Source organism: Gorilla gorilla, chromosome 1 (genome assembly GCF_029281585.2).
Source record: "Gorilla gorilla gorilla isolate KB3781 chromosome 1, NHGRI_mGorGor1-v2.1_pri, whole genome shotgun sequence".
In the NCBI taxonomy this organism is placed as follows: domain Eukaryota; kingdom Metazoa; phylum Chordata; class Mammalia; order Primates; family Hominidae; genus Gorilla; species Gorilla gorilla.
The window spans coordinates 220,100,438-220,118,168 of record NC_073224.2 but is presented as its reverse complement, the minus strand read 5'-3'; the positions used below and the strand labels follow the sequence as shown (position 1 = coordinate 220,118,168).

At 48.2% G+C, this 17,731-nt stretch overlaps 1 protein-coding gene across 12 annotated transcripts in view; it reads right to left on the bottom strand.

Moving 5' to 3' along the window:
• Positions 1–17,673, bottom strand: part of TMCO4 (transmembrane and coiled-coil domains 4) — a 118,710-nt gene extending 101,037 nt beyond the window's left edge. For 3 of the 12 annotated variants that reach the window (XM_055386361.2, XM_063703827.1, XM_063703863.1), the window contains exons 1-5: positions 17,261–17,332; positions 16,575–16,750; positions 15,543–15,621; positions 9,142–9,266; positions 4,569–4,660 (exon numbers count right to left, since the gene is read on the bottom strand). The gene's annotated coding sequence lies outside the window, so the exon portion shown is untranslated. Of the gene's footprint in view, positions 1–2,948; positions 3,023–4,568; positions 4,661–9,141; positions 9,267–15,542; positions 15,622–16,574; positions 16,751–17,260; positions 17,338–17,598 lie in introns of those variants that run through there. The other 9 variants (XM_063703850.1, XM_063703873.1, XM_063703747.1 and 6 more) reach the window with 8 other exon arrangements.
• Between the last annotated feature and the right edge of the window lie 58 nt (positions 17,674–17,731).

Genomic DNA, 17,731 nt, shown 5'->3' with positions numbered 1-17,731 from the left:
ATCTTGACCTGGGTGGTCACTATATGGGTATAAATATATTTAAAAATTCCCTGAACTGTATAGTTAATATTTACGCACTTTGTGTATGGTATACCTCAAAGGAAGGAAGGAAGAAGGAAAAAAGGGAGGAAGGTCTCCTCTTTGTTCTGCCTCCTTCTTTTCCTTCCCTCCATTCTTTCCTTCCTTCCCAGGGGGAGAAGGGAAAGGGTGCAGAAGAGTAGGAAGAGGAGGGAGAGAAAAGGAGAGAGGGGACACGCCAAAAAGGCATCCAAGAAGCAGAAAGAACCCTGGGAGCCACCAGGAAGGGTACAGGGAAGGGTGCCAGCCTCTACTACAGGGGATCAAGGATATGAATGCAGGCTCAGAACCAGACAGACCTGGGCACGAAAACAAGCACCGCCACTTAGTAGATATGGGACCCTAGGCAACTCAACCTCTCTGTACTTAGATTTCTTCACCTACAGATGGTACCATACAGTATCTACCTAGAAGCGCTGTGTCAGCCCATGTGGCTTAGTACTTGTAAAGCGCCTAGAATACAGCCTGGCACAGGGTTCATGCTATATAAATGCTTGTTTAAAAAATAAAGGCACAAAATGATCAACAAACAAATAAGTAAAATGCTTGGCATGGTGCCTGGCACATAGCAAAGGTTTAATAATAACAAGACCTAACATTACTGAGTTATTACTGGGTGTAGGGCACTGGGGTTGCAATTTTAACATGTACTGTCTCAGCAGACTCTAGAGGCAAGTAGGACTGTAATGTTCAGTTTGCAAATTAGGAAACAGGCTCAGAGAAGTAACTGGGCTCCCCTGATACAGCCAGTCAATGGCAGACAGATAGGGCCCAAAGACAGAACTGTTGGCCACCAACTCTGTTTTAAATATTCATCACATGGCCAGGAGTCTTCTAGTCTAATAACCATACTCCAAACAGTTCTTCATTCATAAGTTTGTTCCCATCTAGCTGAGCAATAAAAATTTTTGTTCTCAAAATATTACTTCTGTAGAGGAGTTATTTAAAAGTCTGTCCACAACTAATATTTCATTTGTTTTCAAAACAACCCTGAGGTAGTTCAAAGCAACAAACCAACACTTTTACAGCACATAACTGTTTACAAAGCATTTTCCAGTCTGCTTGATTCTTATAACTACCATGTAAAGTTAAGTAGGACATGAACCATTACGATTCCCTCTTACAACCGAGGAACAGGCTCAGAAAGACCAAGCAATTTTCCCAAAGTTACACAGTAAGTGATGAGATCCAAACCAGACTTTTGACTCCAAACCTTGAGCTCTTTCCTCTACACCAGCACAGGGATCTTACTTCCCCTGTTTCAGATGGAGAAACGGAGGCCCAGAGAGGTTAAGACCTTGCCCAAAGTCACCCAGCAAGACTGGCCTCAATGGTTGCTCTAGGAACCCACGTTTGAGATTTGCAGCAAATTTCCCTGGCTCAGAGGGTCAGCTCAGACCATGGTGGTGGGAACAGGGGCAACAGAATAAACCATGAACTAAGGGCAGTGCCAAGGGCAGCACTAGCCTGATGTCAGCAGGTCAGCAATTTCCACTACATTTAATCAACTCCACGTGCCACTTGGAGGCTATATTGATCGCACCTATTACTCAGAGGAGCCCAAGGTAGTATTTTACTGAACTGGTATCTGGGAAGCCCCACACCAGTTCTTAGCTCAATAATAAACAGCTTTCTGATCAGGGAAGGGTGAGCTGGCCTGCTTCTAACCACAGAGGTATGAGGATGTGTCTAGAGTACAAAAGGCTAAGCTCAGGCTGGGCGTGGTAGCTCACGCCTGTAATCCCAGCACTTTGGGAGGCCGAGGCGGGTGGATCACTTGAGGTCAAGAGTTTGAGACCAGCCTGGCCAACGTGGTGAAACCCCGTCTCTACTAAAAATACAAAAACTAACTGTGCATGGTTGGGTGTGCCTGTAATCCCAGCTACTCGGGAGGCTGAGGCAGGAGAATCACCTGAATCTGGGAGGCAGAGGTTGCAGTGAGCTGAGATTGTGCCACTGCACTCCAGCCTGGGCAACAGAGCAAGACTCCATCTAACAAAATAATAATAATAATAAAGCTAAACTCAGACCAAATTCATTCATTCATTCAACACAATTTCTCTTGATGCCCTACAATGCATTCTCTACATAGTGGCCTCAGTGACCTTTTTGTCACATAGACCAGTCATGTCACTAGGTTGCTTAAAAGCCTGCAAAAGCCTCCCATCACATCAGGATAAATTCCAATCTTGGTATGATGGCCTAAGAGGGGTGTCCAATCTTTTGGCTTCCTTGGGCGACACTGGAAGAAGAAGAATTGGTTTGGGCCACACATGAAATACACTAACACTAAATGGTAGCTGATGCACTAAAAAAAAAAAAAAAAAAAAAAAATTTCTCAAGACAACCTCATAATGTTTTAAGAAAGTTTACGAATTTGTGTTGGGCCGCATTCAAAGCTGTCCTGGGCTGTATGTGGCCCACAGGCCGAAGATTGGACAAGCTTAAATGTCCTGTGCAATCCGGTTGCTGCCTGCCACTGAACTCCATCTCATGTCCCCACACCAGTCTTGTTCACTACGCTACAGCCACACTGGCTGTCTTTCTGCTCATTCCCTCCAGGCCCTTGCACCTGCCATTCTCCCTGCTGGGACCACCCTTCCCTGACCATCACATCATCTGGCCTCAGCCCAGATGTCACCTCCTCTGAGAGACCTTCCCTGACCACCCAGGCTACAGTATTAGGTTGGTGCAAAAGTAACTGTGGTTTTTGCAATTTAATAGCAAGACCCACAATTACTTTGCACCAACCTAATATCTTTGTCTTCTATCTCAGCACCCCGTTCTATTTTTATACTACTCATTCTTACCTAAAATAATGTTTTTTTGTTTGTTTCTTTTGTTTTGTTTTGTTTTACTTATTTGTTTACCTGTGTGTACGAGGCAGTTCCCTGGTTGTTTTTTCACTGCCACACCCCGAGCTTTCTGGACAGGCTCTGGATCACTGTAGGCATTCAGGAAATACTTGCTGGATGAATGAGGAAGGGGCTACGAAGTGGGAAGCCCTGTTCTGGGCCTTAGGGCAGATCAGAGGATGAAACTGACAAGTTCCCTGCTCTTAAGGGGCTTACATTCTGGTGGGAGACAGGCAATAATATGTCAATACATAATGACAAAGCGACCTAAGTTGGTCAAGGTCACAGAGCTAATAAGCAGTAGAACCAAGACACACACTCAGGAGGTCTGGTTGCAGAATCCATGCCCTCAGCAGCCCACTCAACACATAGCTAACTAAGCATTCCTTCAGGAAGTGGTCAGGGGGAGGAACAGTGAGGCAGGGTGAGGGTATATGAAGTGATGGGGTGAAGCAGGGCTGGCTACTCTATGTGGATGAAAGGTGTCATTCCAGCAGAGGCCTGCAGAAGTCACAGGCTGGGTGGAGAGGTATTCCTTAGAGGAAACAGTATGGTGGTAGAGACAGACAAATACACAGACAATGGCGGCTGGGCACAGTGGCTCACGCCTGTAATCCGAGAGCTTTCGGAGGCTGAGGCAGGAGGACTGCAGGAGCCTGGGCAACAAAGTGAGACCCTGTCTTTACAAAAATAATAATATTTTAAAAATTAGCCAGGCATGGTGGAGCATACCTGTGGTCCCAGCTACTCAAGAGGCTGAGGCAGGAGCATCGCTTAAGCCCAGGAGTCTGAGGAATTTGAGGCTGCAGTGAGCCGTGATCGCACTATTGCCCTCCAGGCTGGTGACAGAGCAAGACCCTGTCTCTCAAAGAAAAATAAACCAGAACAAACAGAAAAAACAGACAACAACAACCCGTGTGATAAACACCATGACAGGGGAAACATGAGAGTCAGAGGGATCCCAAGATGGGGACCCTGAACCCAGCATTGGCTCCCTGGAGAAGGTGATGGTAAAGCTGCGACCTGAACAAGGAGTGAATCAGACAGGGGTGGGGTGGGCACGTCTTTGACAAAGGGAAAAGCATGTGTCAAGACCCAGAGGTAGAGGAGAAACGCTGTTGAAGAACCAAAAAGATGTTTGGTGTGGCCAGGGCTTGGACAACGGGTGGGCGTGAAGAAATGAGGTGGGAGTAGAAGCTGCCAAGGGCTGCCTCAGGCAGGGCCAAGTTCATCTCACTAAGGAATTAGGCTTCCTTGGAAAGGCAACGGCCATGCGGGAGGCTGAATGAGGGTGCATGGAACCTCTTGGTACTATATTTGCAACTTCCTGTGAGCCTATAATTATTTTAAAATAAAAATTTTTTTAAAAAGTAGTCGAACATCTCTAAAGAATTTTAAAAACCTTTTCTTGAGGCAAAAGTAAAACATAAATGAATATTGACCTCTTAACGGGTTAAATGAATCTGATAAACACGTATTAGCCCTACTACAGTGGTGACTAAGACAGGCATATAAAGACCCCCTAATTGGGAGATTATATTCTAGAGAGGGAGACAGAAAATGTGAACTCAGAAAGAAGACCATTTTAAATGGTAACAAGGGGCTTCTGAAGGAAAAGAAACCTTCAATACTTACCCAGATTTCAAGAAACAGCCATGGGCCTCTCTCTGTCTGAAGACAGGCTGCTCAGGTTCTGGATGGTTCTTCGGAGAAATATGCAAATTGCCCTGCGGGAGAAAACCAGAAAAACCAGCGTGTGGGTCCACAGAGTGTGAGATCTGGGGGAGGCTACAGCAGAGGGAGCTGGCTGGTCAGTTAAAGCTCAGGGGAGCCTGGCACTGCACCGTCACTCCCCTGGGCCCTTGCCCTGCATGTTCCTTGACGTGGGGTGCTCTTCTCAATAGGGTGGTAAGGCAGGCAGCTACCACTGCTGAGCACTCACCATGTGCTGGGCATGGCCCTGCCACTTTCCATGGATTGTCTCATTTAATGTCCTTGTTCAACTCTTTGTACCCTGAGCTGTGGTCACTGCATCCAGCTCCTCGGCGGGCACCCTGTCGCCTCCACATCTGTACCTGGTGCCTAACCACAGAGTGGGCGCTCAGAAAATGCCAGTTACATGAATCGAGGAATGAACTAGCTTTCAGGCTTAAGCAAGAGCTAGATTTTCCTATTTTTCTCCCTAAAGGCACTCCCTTTCTCACATGCCAATGGAGCATCAGATGGGGAAAGGAGATGGAAGAAGGGCCAAGCATCTGGAATTACCCAAAGGAGGTCTCAGGACCCAAAACCGCAACTTCAAACCAAAACTTCAAAACCAAAACCTCAACTAATTTGAGCTTCATCCTTAGTGCCATTTTCTTTTTCTTTTCTTTCTTTTTGAGACAGTTTTGCTCTGTCGCCCAGGCTGGAGTGCAGTGGTGCAATCTCAGCTCACTGCAACCTCCGCCTCCCGGGTTCAAGTGATTCTTGTGCCTCAGCCTCCTGAGTAGCTGGGATTACAGGCACGCACCACCATGCCTGGCTAATTTTTCATATTTTTAGTAGAGACGGGGTTTTGCCATGTTGCCCAGGCTGGTCTGGAACTCCTGAGCTCAGGCAATCTGCCCGCCTCAGCCTCCCAAAGTGCTAGGATTACAGGCGTGAGCCACTGCACCCAGCCCTTAGTGCCATTTTCAATGCTAGTGAAAACAATACTTTTTACCTCTTTAAGCTTCAGTGGGGTTTTTATTAAATTATCAGTGGGAACACCCTTCTCCTGGATGTTGCGTTCCTCCCCGGCATGAGAACGTACCTGTACTGTGCCTAAAAACTGAATATTCACACCATGAGTCCAGTCGTGTTAAAGCAATGGAGAGGAGAAAAATGACTGGAAGAACGTCCTCCAAAATTATCTCTGAGTTGCCATTCACAGATATCAGAGACTTTTCTGTATTTCCCCCAAATTTTCTGCCATAAATTTGTATCGCTTCTGAACTCTCTAGAAAGTTATTTTGTGTAGGTCTCTATCCATAGAGAGGGTACTGTTAGGACATGCACCAGGATGCTAGCAGTGGCTATCTCCAGGTAGGCAGGGACCCGGATGGGATTCTGGATGATTTTAATTTTTTTTATATATCTGTGTTTTATGAATTATTAACAAGTGTCGATTTTGAGATCAGAAAAAAAAATAATTTAAAATTACAACATGCTGCACTGGAGCCAGCTCATACTGGCTGGTGACAATCAGTTCTGTGCTTCTCCTTCCAAGCCTGTGTCCAGTGACACTGGCAGCCCGAAATTGGAATGTTGGGAATATTTACATCACAGAAATTGGCAAATGCTACAAATCAGGGATAATTTTGTTCTAGAGAGGTAGTAGAACAGAATTCGACTGAATATACAATATGACTCTAGTTATGTTTTTAAAACATGTTTCAGCAGGGTACGGTAGCCTGTAGGGTGCCTGTAATTTCCAACATTTTGGGAAGCTGAGGCAGGTGGATCAGGAGGTCAGGAGATCGAGACCATCCTGGCTAACACGGTGAAACCCCATCTCTACTAAAAATACAACAAATTAGCCGGGCGTGGTGGTACGCGCCTGTAGTCCCAGCTACTCGGGAGGCTGAGGCAGGAGAATGGCGTGAACCCGGGAGGCGGAGCTTGCAGTGAGCCACGCCTGTAATCCCAGCACTTTGGGAGGCTGAGGCAGGCAGATCACCTGAGTTGAGAAGCTCGAGACCAGCCTGGCCAACATGGCGAAACCGCATCTCTACTAAAAATACGAAAATTAGCTGGGTGTGCTGGTGCATGCCTGTAACCCCAGCTATTCAGGAGGCTGAGGCAGGAGAATTGCTAGAGCCCAGGAGGCAGAGAATGCAGTGAGCCAAGTATGCTCTTGAATGCACTGTACTCCAGCCTGGGCGACACAGTGAGACTCTGCCTCAAATAAATAAATAAATAATAAAACATCTTTCACAGAGCAAAAAGATCAGAAGGAAATACATCAAAATGTTTATGATCATTGTCTCTTGGTTGGTGGGGCTGAGGGATTAGAGGTGATTGGTTTCTGTTCTATTTTTCTATATTTTCAGCATTTCTGTCATGAGCTTATTGGTGCTTTTATAATGTAGAAAAAAAAAAACCTTTTAATTAGAACTAATTCTGCCTCTTGATCCTTAGAAGGGGAGTGTGTTTTATCTCAGAAAGCCCTGGGCCCATGTGGCCCAGCCAAGCCAGTGGGGATGAGTTCACAGTTAAGTCCCATACATTTGACCAATAGGTCTTGTCAGTAAGAAAAAGAGGCCGGGTGCAGTGGCTCACGCCTGTAATCCCAACACTTTGGGAGGCCGAGGCAGGTGGATCTCTTGAGCCCAGGAGTTCGAGACCAGCCTGAGCAACATGGCAAAACCCCACCTCTTCAACAAATACAAAAATTAGCCAGGCATGATGGTGAGTACCTGCAGTCCCAGCTACTCGGGAGGGTGAGGTGGGAGAATCACTTGAGTCTTGGGGGTCGAGGCTGCAGTGAGCTGAGATCCTGCCACTGGACTCCAGCCTGGGTGACAACAGAGTGAGACTCTGCCTCAGAAAAAAAAAAAAAAAAAAGAGATTCCCTATTTAGTAAATGATGCTGGGAGAACTGGCTAGTCATATGCAGAAAATTGAAACTAGACCCCTTCCTTACACCGTATACAAAAATTAACTGAAGATGGATTAAAGACTTAAAACCTAAAACTATAAAAACCCTAGAAGAACATCTAGGCAATACCATTCAGGACATAGGCACGGGCACAGATGTTATGACGAAATCACCAAAAGCAAGTGCCACAAAAGCAAAAACTGACAAATGGGATCTGATTAAACTAAAGAGCTTCTGCACAGCAAAAGAAACTATCATCAGAGTGAACAGGCAACCTACAGAGTGGGAGAAAGTTTTCACAATCTATCCATCTGATAAATGTCTAATATCAAGGAACGTAAGCAAGTTTACAAGAAACACACAAACAACCCCATTAAAAAGTAGGCAAAGGACATGAACAGACACTTCTCAAAAGATACTCATGTTGCCAAGAAACATATGAAAAAAAAAGCTCAACATCACTGATCATTAGAGACATGCAAATCAAAACCACAGTGAGATACCATCTCATGCCAGTCAGAACGGCAATTATTAAAAAGTCAGGAAACAACAGATGTCTGTGAGGCTGCAGAGAAATAGGAACACTCTTACACTGTTGGTGGGAATGTAAATTACTTCAACCATCGTTGAAGATGGTGTGATGATTCCTCAAAGATCTAGAACCGGAAATACCATTTGACCCAGCAATCTCACTACTGGGTACATACCCAAAGGAATGTAAATCATTCTATTACAAAGATACCTGCACGTGTATGTTCAATGCAGCACTATTCACAATAGCAAAGACATGGAATCAGCCCAAATGCCCATTGATGATAGATTGGATAAAGAAAATGTGGTACATATACACCATGGAATACTATGCAGCCATAAAAAGGAATGAGATCATATCCTTTGCAGGGATATGGATGGAGCTGGGAGCCATTATCCTCAGCAAACTAATTCAGCAACAGAAAACCAAACACCACATGTTCTCACTTATAAGTGGGAGCTGAACAATGAGCACACATGGACACAGGAAGGAGAACACACACTGGGGCCTGTCAGCGGGTGGGATGCGAGGAGAGAGAGCATTAGGAAAAACAGCTAATGCATGCTTGGCTCAATACCTAGGTGATGGGCTGCTAAGTGCAGCAAACCATCATGGCACATGTTTACCTATGTAACAAAACTGCACATCCTGTACATGTATCCCAGAACTTAAAATTAAAATTAAAATAAAAAAAAAAAAGGAAAAGAAAATAGCAAGTGTTGGTGGGACAGACAGCGCAATTCTCAGCTTCTCAGCTCTCCATGATGCTGGAATGGGGGAGCCCATGGTTCCAACTCTATGGATTGTCTAACTGGACAGGCTGGGACCCCAAACTCTTCCAGCTGCACAAGCGCGGGGACAGCTGTGGTGTGGGAATGCGCCAGCTGCTGTGTATACTGGTTCTTGGGGGCCTCCACCCCTTGATCTAATTTGGGATCAGGATCCAGTCCAAAATAAAACTGGATCTCAAGTGTGTCTCAGAAGCTACACTGATTCCAAGAGAGTGCTGGATTCCTGTGACGAGAAAAAGCCCCTTCTGTCAGGACCAGCAGTACCTCGGTGCCCTGGGGTCACCTAAGACACACAGGGCTGGTCCAGCAGCGCCCTGGGGCTCAGGAGTCACTGACGGAAGGAGGAGCTCCCAGCTCCTGGTAGCCTCCTGAGGTTCTTGTCCCGGGTACTGTGAAGACACAAAATGATATAGTTTGGCTGTGTCCCCACCCAAAACTCACCTTGAATTATAGCTCCCACAATTCCCACATGTCGTGGGAGGGACTTGGTGGGAGGTAACTGAATCATGGGGGTGAGTCTTTCCTGTGCTGTTCTCGTGAGAGTGAATAAGTCTCAGGAGATCTGATGATTTTTCGCTCGGTCCTCACTTCTCTCTCGTCTGCCATCATGTAAGACGTGCCTTTCACCTACCGCCATGATTGTGAGGCCTCCTCAATCACATGGAACTATGTGTCCATTAAACATCTTTTTCTTTATAAATTACCCAGTCTCAGGTACGTCTTCATCAGCAGCATGAAAATGGACTAATACACCAAGGAACTCCAAGAAAGACCCATACTTAACCTAGAAGAGGATGCGATCTCCAGGGAAACAATATAGATATAGAGTGAGAATAACAGGGCAAACCCATGCCAACAGCTCGGCTGCACAGCCCAGACCCGGGATGGACAGGGGTCCTTCTGGAATGGGACCTCGTTTTGATAAGCTACGATTATGACTTTTGTCTAGCCAGTCACATCATCTGTCACCAAAGAAAATGCTGACTGGGTCATTTTTGTCAGTAGTAGGGGCAGAGAGACATTCCATAAATATCTGACCTCAGCTCCACAAGCACCCACAGTAGGCACTCTGAATATTTGTTGACTGATGCCATAAACAATACCATTGGATTTCTTCTTGGAGAGGTGAAAAATTCTAAAGATAGCACCAAGGAGAAAATCAAATACGGTCAATACCATCTTTGAAAATCCTTTAAATTGTCCTTAAAATTCCATGACGTGGGCCTTTAGAAGATCACATGCAAGAATGAACTTTTGTTTTTCTTTACATGCCAGCCAGCTATGGCCTTTTTTCTCCCCCTTGGAGCAGTCAGTGAAGGTCAAGGTCAATTTTTTTTTGTTTGTTTTAGACAAAGTCTTGTTCTGTTTCCCAAGCTGGAGTGCAGTGGTGCAATCTGGGCTCACTGCAACCTCCACTTCCTGGGTTCAAGCAATTCTCCTGTCTCAGCCACCCAAGTAGCTAGGATTTACAGGTGCACACCATGATGCCTGGCCAAGTTTTGTATCTTTAGTAGAGACAGGGTTTCACCATGTTGGCCAGGCTGGTCTTGAACACCTGGCTCAAGTGATCCTGTCACCTCGGCCTCCCAAAGTTCTAGGATTACAGGTGTGAGCCACCACGCCTGGCCTCAATGTCAAATTTGATGTGACTATATGAGTGTAGGTAAGTGACTATATTAGTGTGCCGCCTCTCCCATGCTGCTCCAGCCATACCCTCCTCCTTGCAGCTCCTGGACCCCACCAGGCTTTCTCTCTCTCTCCTTTTTCTGATTGCAGTTGAGTTTTTAAATGATTCTGCAGTGCAATAAAATAAGCATTAATATGGAGATGGCTACAGCGTCATGGGAAGGCTGAAGACTAATTATTCTGGGGCCAAGGAGAAAGAAAAGCATTTGGCTAAGAAAACATTTACAACACATAAAGCTACAGCACCATCCTTAGGCCAGAAATGCTAAAGATCATAGTTGAAGGTTACAATACACACACACACCACACCCAAAATAAGACAATCCTGAGATGCTCCTAGCAGGGCAGAGTCTAGGCAGGCCCAGGTCAGCACCCTCTGCAGCCATTTAGAAGAGATACCCATTGATTCTACACCTCTATCTGAAGTCAAATTGGAAGCTAGAGGTCAGTGAGGCATCTCAAGAGGTCTCCATGGCAACAGTTCCAACGTAGAAGAACCCAGAGGGTTTTGGACAATCACACTGCAGACGAGAAGAAAACAGAGATGCTGGCATGGAAGGAAAGCTCCCCTCCCACCCTCGCTTCAGCAGTCTGGAGGAGGGGCAGGAGGGTGGGGTGGGGTGACCGTGCCATTGGGGTGGATACCCAGGCCCTGTGATGTGTGCCTACATTTCCCACTGCTCTCTTCCTTCTCCTGCCTGGTATTAACCACCGTCACCTCTTACTGGGTCACGCCTCTCCACACATCTGCTTTTTTTCTGCCCTCACCCCAGCTGTTCAAGCACAGCACCCAGAGAGTGCCATCTCAGAGTCAGGCCATGCCCTTCCTCTGCTCCAAACCCTCCAAGACTCCCTTCTCAAAGTCAAGGTCCTTACAATGATGATGGGGCCGCTGCAATCTGGCCTGAATTGCCTCTCTGCCCCCCACCCCTGCTGCCTCTCCCATGCTGCTCTAGCCACACCCTCCTCCCTGCAGCTCCTGGACCCCACCAGGCATGCTCCCACCTCACACAGCCTTTGCATTGGCCATTCCCACGGCTGGGAATGCTTATCCCCCAGATAAGGACACAGCCAACTCCCTCACCTCCTTCTGTCTGTGCTCAAATCTCACACTTCAGTGCAGCCACCCTGCCCACTGCCTATCCTAGCCCCTTTACCCAGCTGCTCCACTTTGTCCACAGCACACAAACACCAGCCTCCCAATTCTGTATCAGCTACTTGTTTATATTGATCGCTTATCTTCTATCTCCCTCTGCTCACAGTTAAGCACAGTGGGAACTCAGCAACATTTGTTGACTGAGTGGTGGTTTCCACTTGGGATAATTAAAAAATAATTACAGCGACAAATGTGCCTGAGAAGGAAGTGGCAGAAATGGCAAAGTTTGTAATAGTCCATTTGACCCACTGGTTTTCAAACTGCCCCCCAGAGCCCCAGAGTGATGGGCAAGATGAAACACAGGGGGGAACGCTCAATACCCCACCTTCAAATTATAACAGCACATGTGCCAGCAACGCCACTTCTGGGTATATATGCAAAATAATTGAAAGCTGGGTCTCAAAAAGATATTTGTACGCCCATGTTTACAGAATTATTCACAATAGCCGAGAGTTGGAAGCAACCCAAATGCCCATCTACAGATGAATAGATCAACAAAATATGATATATACACACAGTGGAACATTATTCAGTCTTAAAAAAGGAAGGAAATTCTGACACATGTTACAACATGAATGAACCTTGAAAAGTTATGAAATAAGCCAGTCACAAAAAGATAAAATGCTGTACAATTCCACTTAAGTGAGGTATGAGGAGTAGTCAAATTCATAGAGATAGAAAGTAGAATGAATGGTGGTTGCCAGGGGCTGTGGGGAGGAGGAACAGGGGAGGGAAGTGGTTGTTTAATGGATGTGGAGTTTCAGATCTGCTAGTTGGAAAGTTCTAGAGATTTGTTGCACAACGATGTGAATATACTTGACATTACTGAACTACACACTTAAAATGGTTACGATCGTAAATTTCATGGTATGTGTATTTTATCGCCATTTTTACATTAAAAAAAAAAAATAGGGGCCGGACACAGTGGCTCACGCCTGTAATCCCAGCACTCTGGGAGGCTGAGGTTGGTGGATCACCTGAGGTCAGGAGTTCGAGACTACCTGGACAACATGGTGAAACCCCGTCTCTACTAAAAATACACAAAAATTAGCTGGGCGTGGTGGCGAGCACCTGTAGTCCCAGCTACTCAGGAGGCTGAGGCAGGAGAATCACTTGAATCCAGGAGGCGAAGGTTGTAGTGAGCCGAGATTGCGCCATTGCACTCCAGCCTGGGTGATAAGAGCAAAACTCTGTCTCAAAAAGTAAATAAATAAAAAATAAATTAAAAATTAAAAATTAAAAAAATTTTTAAAAATTTAAACATTTAAAAATCACAACAGTAAATGCTTGGGAAATGTTAGCCACGTGTCACCTCTTTCTACATATCATCTCATTTTCTCTCAACAATCCTACAAGGTGGGTGCTATTATCACCCTTCCACAGATGGGGACAGAGAGGCCCTGAGAATTGAAGGTCAAGGTCACTGGACGAGTCATGTGGTATTTCAACTTGTGCCTGGGTCTTAGGCCATGGGCAGCCATCTTCACAATGATGCTGTTCTACCTCTCTGGTCTGGTTTACACCCTGGCCAAAGATTTCCAACACAATTTGAAAACCAGCAAATTGGATGAATCTGACCAGCTCCCATGTATCCACAGGCTCACATCCCACTTCTGAGCCCCAAGCACCTGTGGACGGGCCTAACCTGCCTTTCCTGCTTTGTTTTCTTTCACTCCCTGCTTCCAGCTCATCCTCAGCTAAACTGCACTCCCCTGCTTCCAGCCCACACTGGGATACCACCTCAGGCCTCAGCTCAGGCTGTTCTCTCTGTCTGGGTCCCCCTGTCCAAACGGTGCCCTTTCCAAAAGCACAGTTAAATAATAAAATCAGCTTAGATTTTCTGGGGCCTACTTCCATGATCCCACTTCAGCTTCCCAACAACCTTATGAAGAAGAGACAATCGCTGTCCCCATTTTACAGATGAGAAAACTGAGACTCACAGAAGCGGAGGTCACACAGCTGGCAAGTCCTAGGATGCTCCTTCCAGGCCTGTGTGACCTCAAACCCCAAGTCCTTCTCCACTTTACTAAGGTTGGGGGTCAGGGGTTGCCACGCACTTCCCTGGATTTCTCCAGCGAATGTGGGGCCTGCCAACTCTGAAGCCCCAAAGACTTCGTCTGGGCCCCTCCACCTCTTCTTGGACATAATGGCCGGTTGCTAATGTGTCTGTCTCCCTGACCAGGAGGGTCAGGGTGAGAGTGGATGAAGCCCAGGGCACCAGGGATTCGCAATTAATATTTTGGTTGTTCATTCCAGTGTAAGACAGCTGGCCCCTCCACTCCCGCCTCTAACCCGACCCTTTGTGATTTTTATTTTTTTAATTTTATTTTTTTGAGATGGAGTCTTGCTCTGCCGCCAGGCTGGAGTGCAGTAGCTCCATCTCGGCTCACTGCAACCTCCGCCTCCCGGATTCAAGTGATTCTCCTGCCTCAGCCTCCCGAGTAGCTGGGACTACAGGTGCATGCCACCATTCCCAGCTAATTTTTGTATTTTTAGTAGAGACAGGGTTTCACCATGTTGGCCAGGACGGTCTCAATCTCTTGACCTCGTAATCTGCCCTCCTTGGCCTCCCAAAATGATGGGATTACAGGTGTGAGCCACCGCGCCCGGCCTGTGATTTTTCTTTATCAAATTTATCACCACCTGACAACGTATTATAGGTTTATTTATGGTCTATCTCCCTCATTAGAGGAAGCTCAGAAAAGCAGTGGCTTTTGAGTCACATTCCCTGATATATCCTAGGACAGCACCTGGCAGAGCAGGGGTTCAATCCCTGTGTGCTGAATGAAACAACCCACAACTGAAAAATAACTTCAGCAGATTTTTTTGAAGGACAATATCATTTTATATAAAGTGAGGTCCCCAATATGCTCAAGAGGGCCTCCCTATAGGTGGACGTCATTATTGAGCACCTACTAAGCAAACTTAGCCGTGGTCCTGGAGGTCACAGGGGTTACAGTCAGGGTGGTGTACAGGGTACAGGCAGGAATTAATCCCAGCAATGAGAGTATAATTCCACCCTGAACTTAACCTCTGACATACCAGTAGAAGTCTTGTGGCCTGGGCATTTGGAGTATAAGTCTGGCTAGGGCTAAAATGTGAAGAATGAGATGTTACCTGGGAAAAGGGAGGCAGGGGGTAGAAGTGGCCTGGAAGAGCAGGTGCAAAGGTCCCAAGGAGGGAGGGGTGGCATGCCTGGGCACAGAGGGCTGTTGATAAGTGGTCTGAGATGCGGCTGGAGGTGTAGGCCAGGGGACAGTGGTGCATAGCCTTCTGGTCCATGTAAAAGGTTTTTGCTCTTTTCGTTAAGAAAGTGGGAAGCCAAGGCCAGGCGCGGTGGCTCACGCCTGTAATCCCAGTACTTTGGGAGGCTGAGGTGGGCGGATCACGAGGTCAGGAGTTCAAGACCAGCCCAATATGGTGAGACCCCATCTCTACTAAAATACAAAAATCAGCCGGGCATGATGGTGGGCACCTGTAGTTCCAGCTACTTGGAAGCCTGAGGCAGGAGAACCGCTTGAACCTGGGAGGCGGAGGTTGCAGTGAGCTGAAATTGCATCACTGCACTCCAGCCTGGGTGACAGAGTGAGACTCTGTCCAAAAAAAAAAAGGGAAGAAAGAAAGAGAGAGAGAGAGAGGGAGGGAGAGAGGGAGGGAGGGAGAGAGAGAGAGCGAGAGCGAGAGAGAGAGAAAAGAAAAGAAAAGAAGAAAGAAGAAAATGGGAAGCCAGAGCGGGGTTTTAGGCAGAGGGTGGTACGATGGTATCAGGGCAGCTTGAAGCGGAGGTCGGCTAAATGGAAAGTGGATTGGATTTCACTCTCACCCCTTCTGCCTGCTGTCACACGTTCCAGAGAGCCAGTTCCCCACTCCTCATCAGCAGCCCCGGTTTATAATGTACAACACTGTTTACAAAACACACAGGCCAAAAGAGAACACAATGAGAAACCACCCACTGACGTTTCTTAGGTCCCACGTTAGCCAGCCCTGGTGGCTGATCAGCCTTTGTAGCCCTGTGGTACCAGAGTAGAGAGAGATGGTCTGAGCCTTATGAGGAACTCTCCAGACCCCAGCTTTTGTGGGAGCTACATGCTGAGCTATGACAACCTAATCGATGAACTCCTCCTGTCCAACTCCTCCTTGGGCCTTAGGACTAACAAGTATAAAGTCTCCCAAAGTGTCAGATACTGCACTGGGCCTTTTGTGGCTTCAGCTCCTTTAATTTTCACAACAACCTTGGAGACAGGTCATTTAACTTGCCTGATCCCACTCAGTTACAAAGCTGCAAAGCTAGCACTTGAGCCCATCTCTGTCTGATGCTGCACACGAGGGCTTCAGGCCACTCTAATACCGATCTCTTCTGCTGTCTTCATGTACTTCACAGTTGGGGAAACGCCAGTGGTCTCCCCTGTGCCCAGCCCTCCCTCCCCAGGCTGAAGGGCAGGGCTTTATTCCACCCTCTGGAGTGTACTTTCTGAGGGCAGCGCTCCTTTTGTTCACTGCTGTATCCTCGTTGCCTAAACAATGCACACAGTAGGTGCTCAACAAATATTTGGTGAATGAACAAATGGATGTTCCCAAAGCTTAAAAGAGTTTCATATTTTCTGCAATGAACACTGAGTTAGGAAAAAGGGGGCTCATGTGCTGACTCCTACTTCGAGTTAGGTAGTAGTCTGGGATTCTAGCCTGGCCCTGCTCCTAATTCCCAGTGCAACCCCAGGGAAGGGCCAGGCTGGTCAGGGCAAAGGCATTGTGGAGGCCAACTCTGTGCGAAGCACTGGGTCAGGCTCTCCAGGCAGGTAGCCCAGGTTTTTATCTCTTGCTTCCTAGCTGTGTGGTCTTGGGGAAGTTACCTCACCTCTCTGAGCCTCAGTTTACCCAGCTGTAAAATCCACTCAAAAGTCAGCAGCAGTAATTCTTCCCTCCTGTAACTTCAGGCATGGGCACCAGAAGACATGGCCTCCTTGTAACATGAGGAGCCTGGTTTTTCTCCAGAGGCTCCCCAAGCCCTCCTGGAATTCTCTGTTTGAGAGTCTGCGGGGGGACAGGGAGACAGGAGGCGAGGGAGTCCTAGAGGCCTTCCTGACGCGGGCGTGGAGGGGCCACGTGGGGCAAGGGGAAGCACAGGGACCTCTTGTGACCTTGGGCAAGCCCCCTTCCTCTCTGACCTTGACCAGCATCCTCATTTGTCAAGGGAGCGGCTGGGTGACCTCTAAGAACTCGGAGGCCGAGGCCAGAGTCGCCCGAGTGCTCCGCCCAGCCTCAGTTTCCCCCTCTGCCGCCCCCACAAGATTTCTAAAAGCACTTCCGGCTCTGAAAACAAACCAACCACCAGCAGGCGGCCTGGGCTTAGGGCAGGCAGAGCGCCAGGGAGCGCGCGGCCGCTTCCTGGTGGGTCCAGTGTCCCCGGGGTGGAGGGCGGGGCGCAGGGCAAAGGGCCCCGGGGCTGGGCCGGGCTCCGAGTGCCCCGCGTGGGCTCGGCGGGGAGTGGCCCAGCGAGGTGCGCGCCACCGTGGCCTGGCGGCTCCTCCGGGGCCCCCTTACCTGGAAGCGGCTGCGAAGGCGAAGGCGAAGGCCGAGGCGGCAAAACCGGCGAGCGGCTCCTCCCGCCCGGCCCCTCCCCTCCCCTCCGCGTCCCGGCCCCGGTCCCGGCCCGTCCCGCCGCCTGCCCCGAGCGCGCCTGGTCGCCACCGGCCGGGCGGAGCACTTGGGAGCGTGGCGCGGGGGCGCGGGGCCTTCCAGGCTGTGACTCGCCAGCTGTGGGTCCCGACCTGGCTCGTCCCACCTCTGCCCCACCTCCACCACCCATCGCGACAGGGGTGCCGGCCTCTGCAGGCGACCGGCCAGCCCGCGGCGCCACATCTGTGTGTGGGTCCATTTACCCTCCAGGAAGCAGCGAGACAACGCGGCGCGGGAAAAGGGCCCTGCAGGGTTGGACTTTGCAGAAACTGCCCGCGAAGGACTCGGCCCCGAGAGTGGCATGCCCCAAAGCCACATTTTGAAGACAAAGTCTTC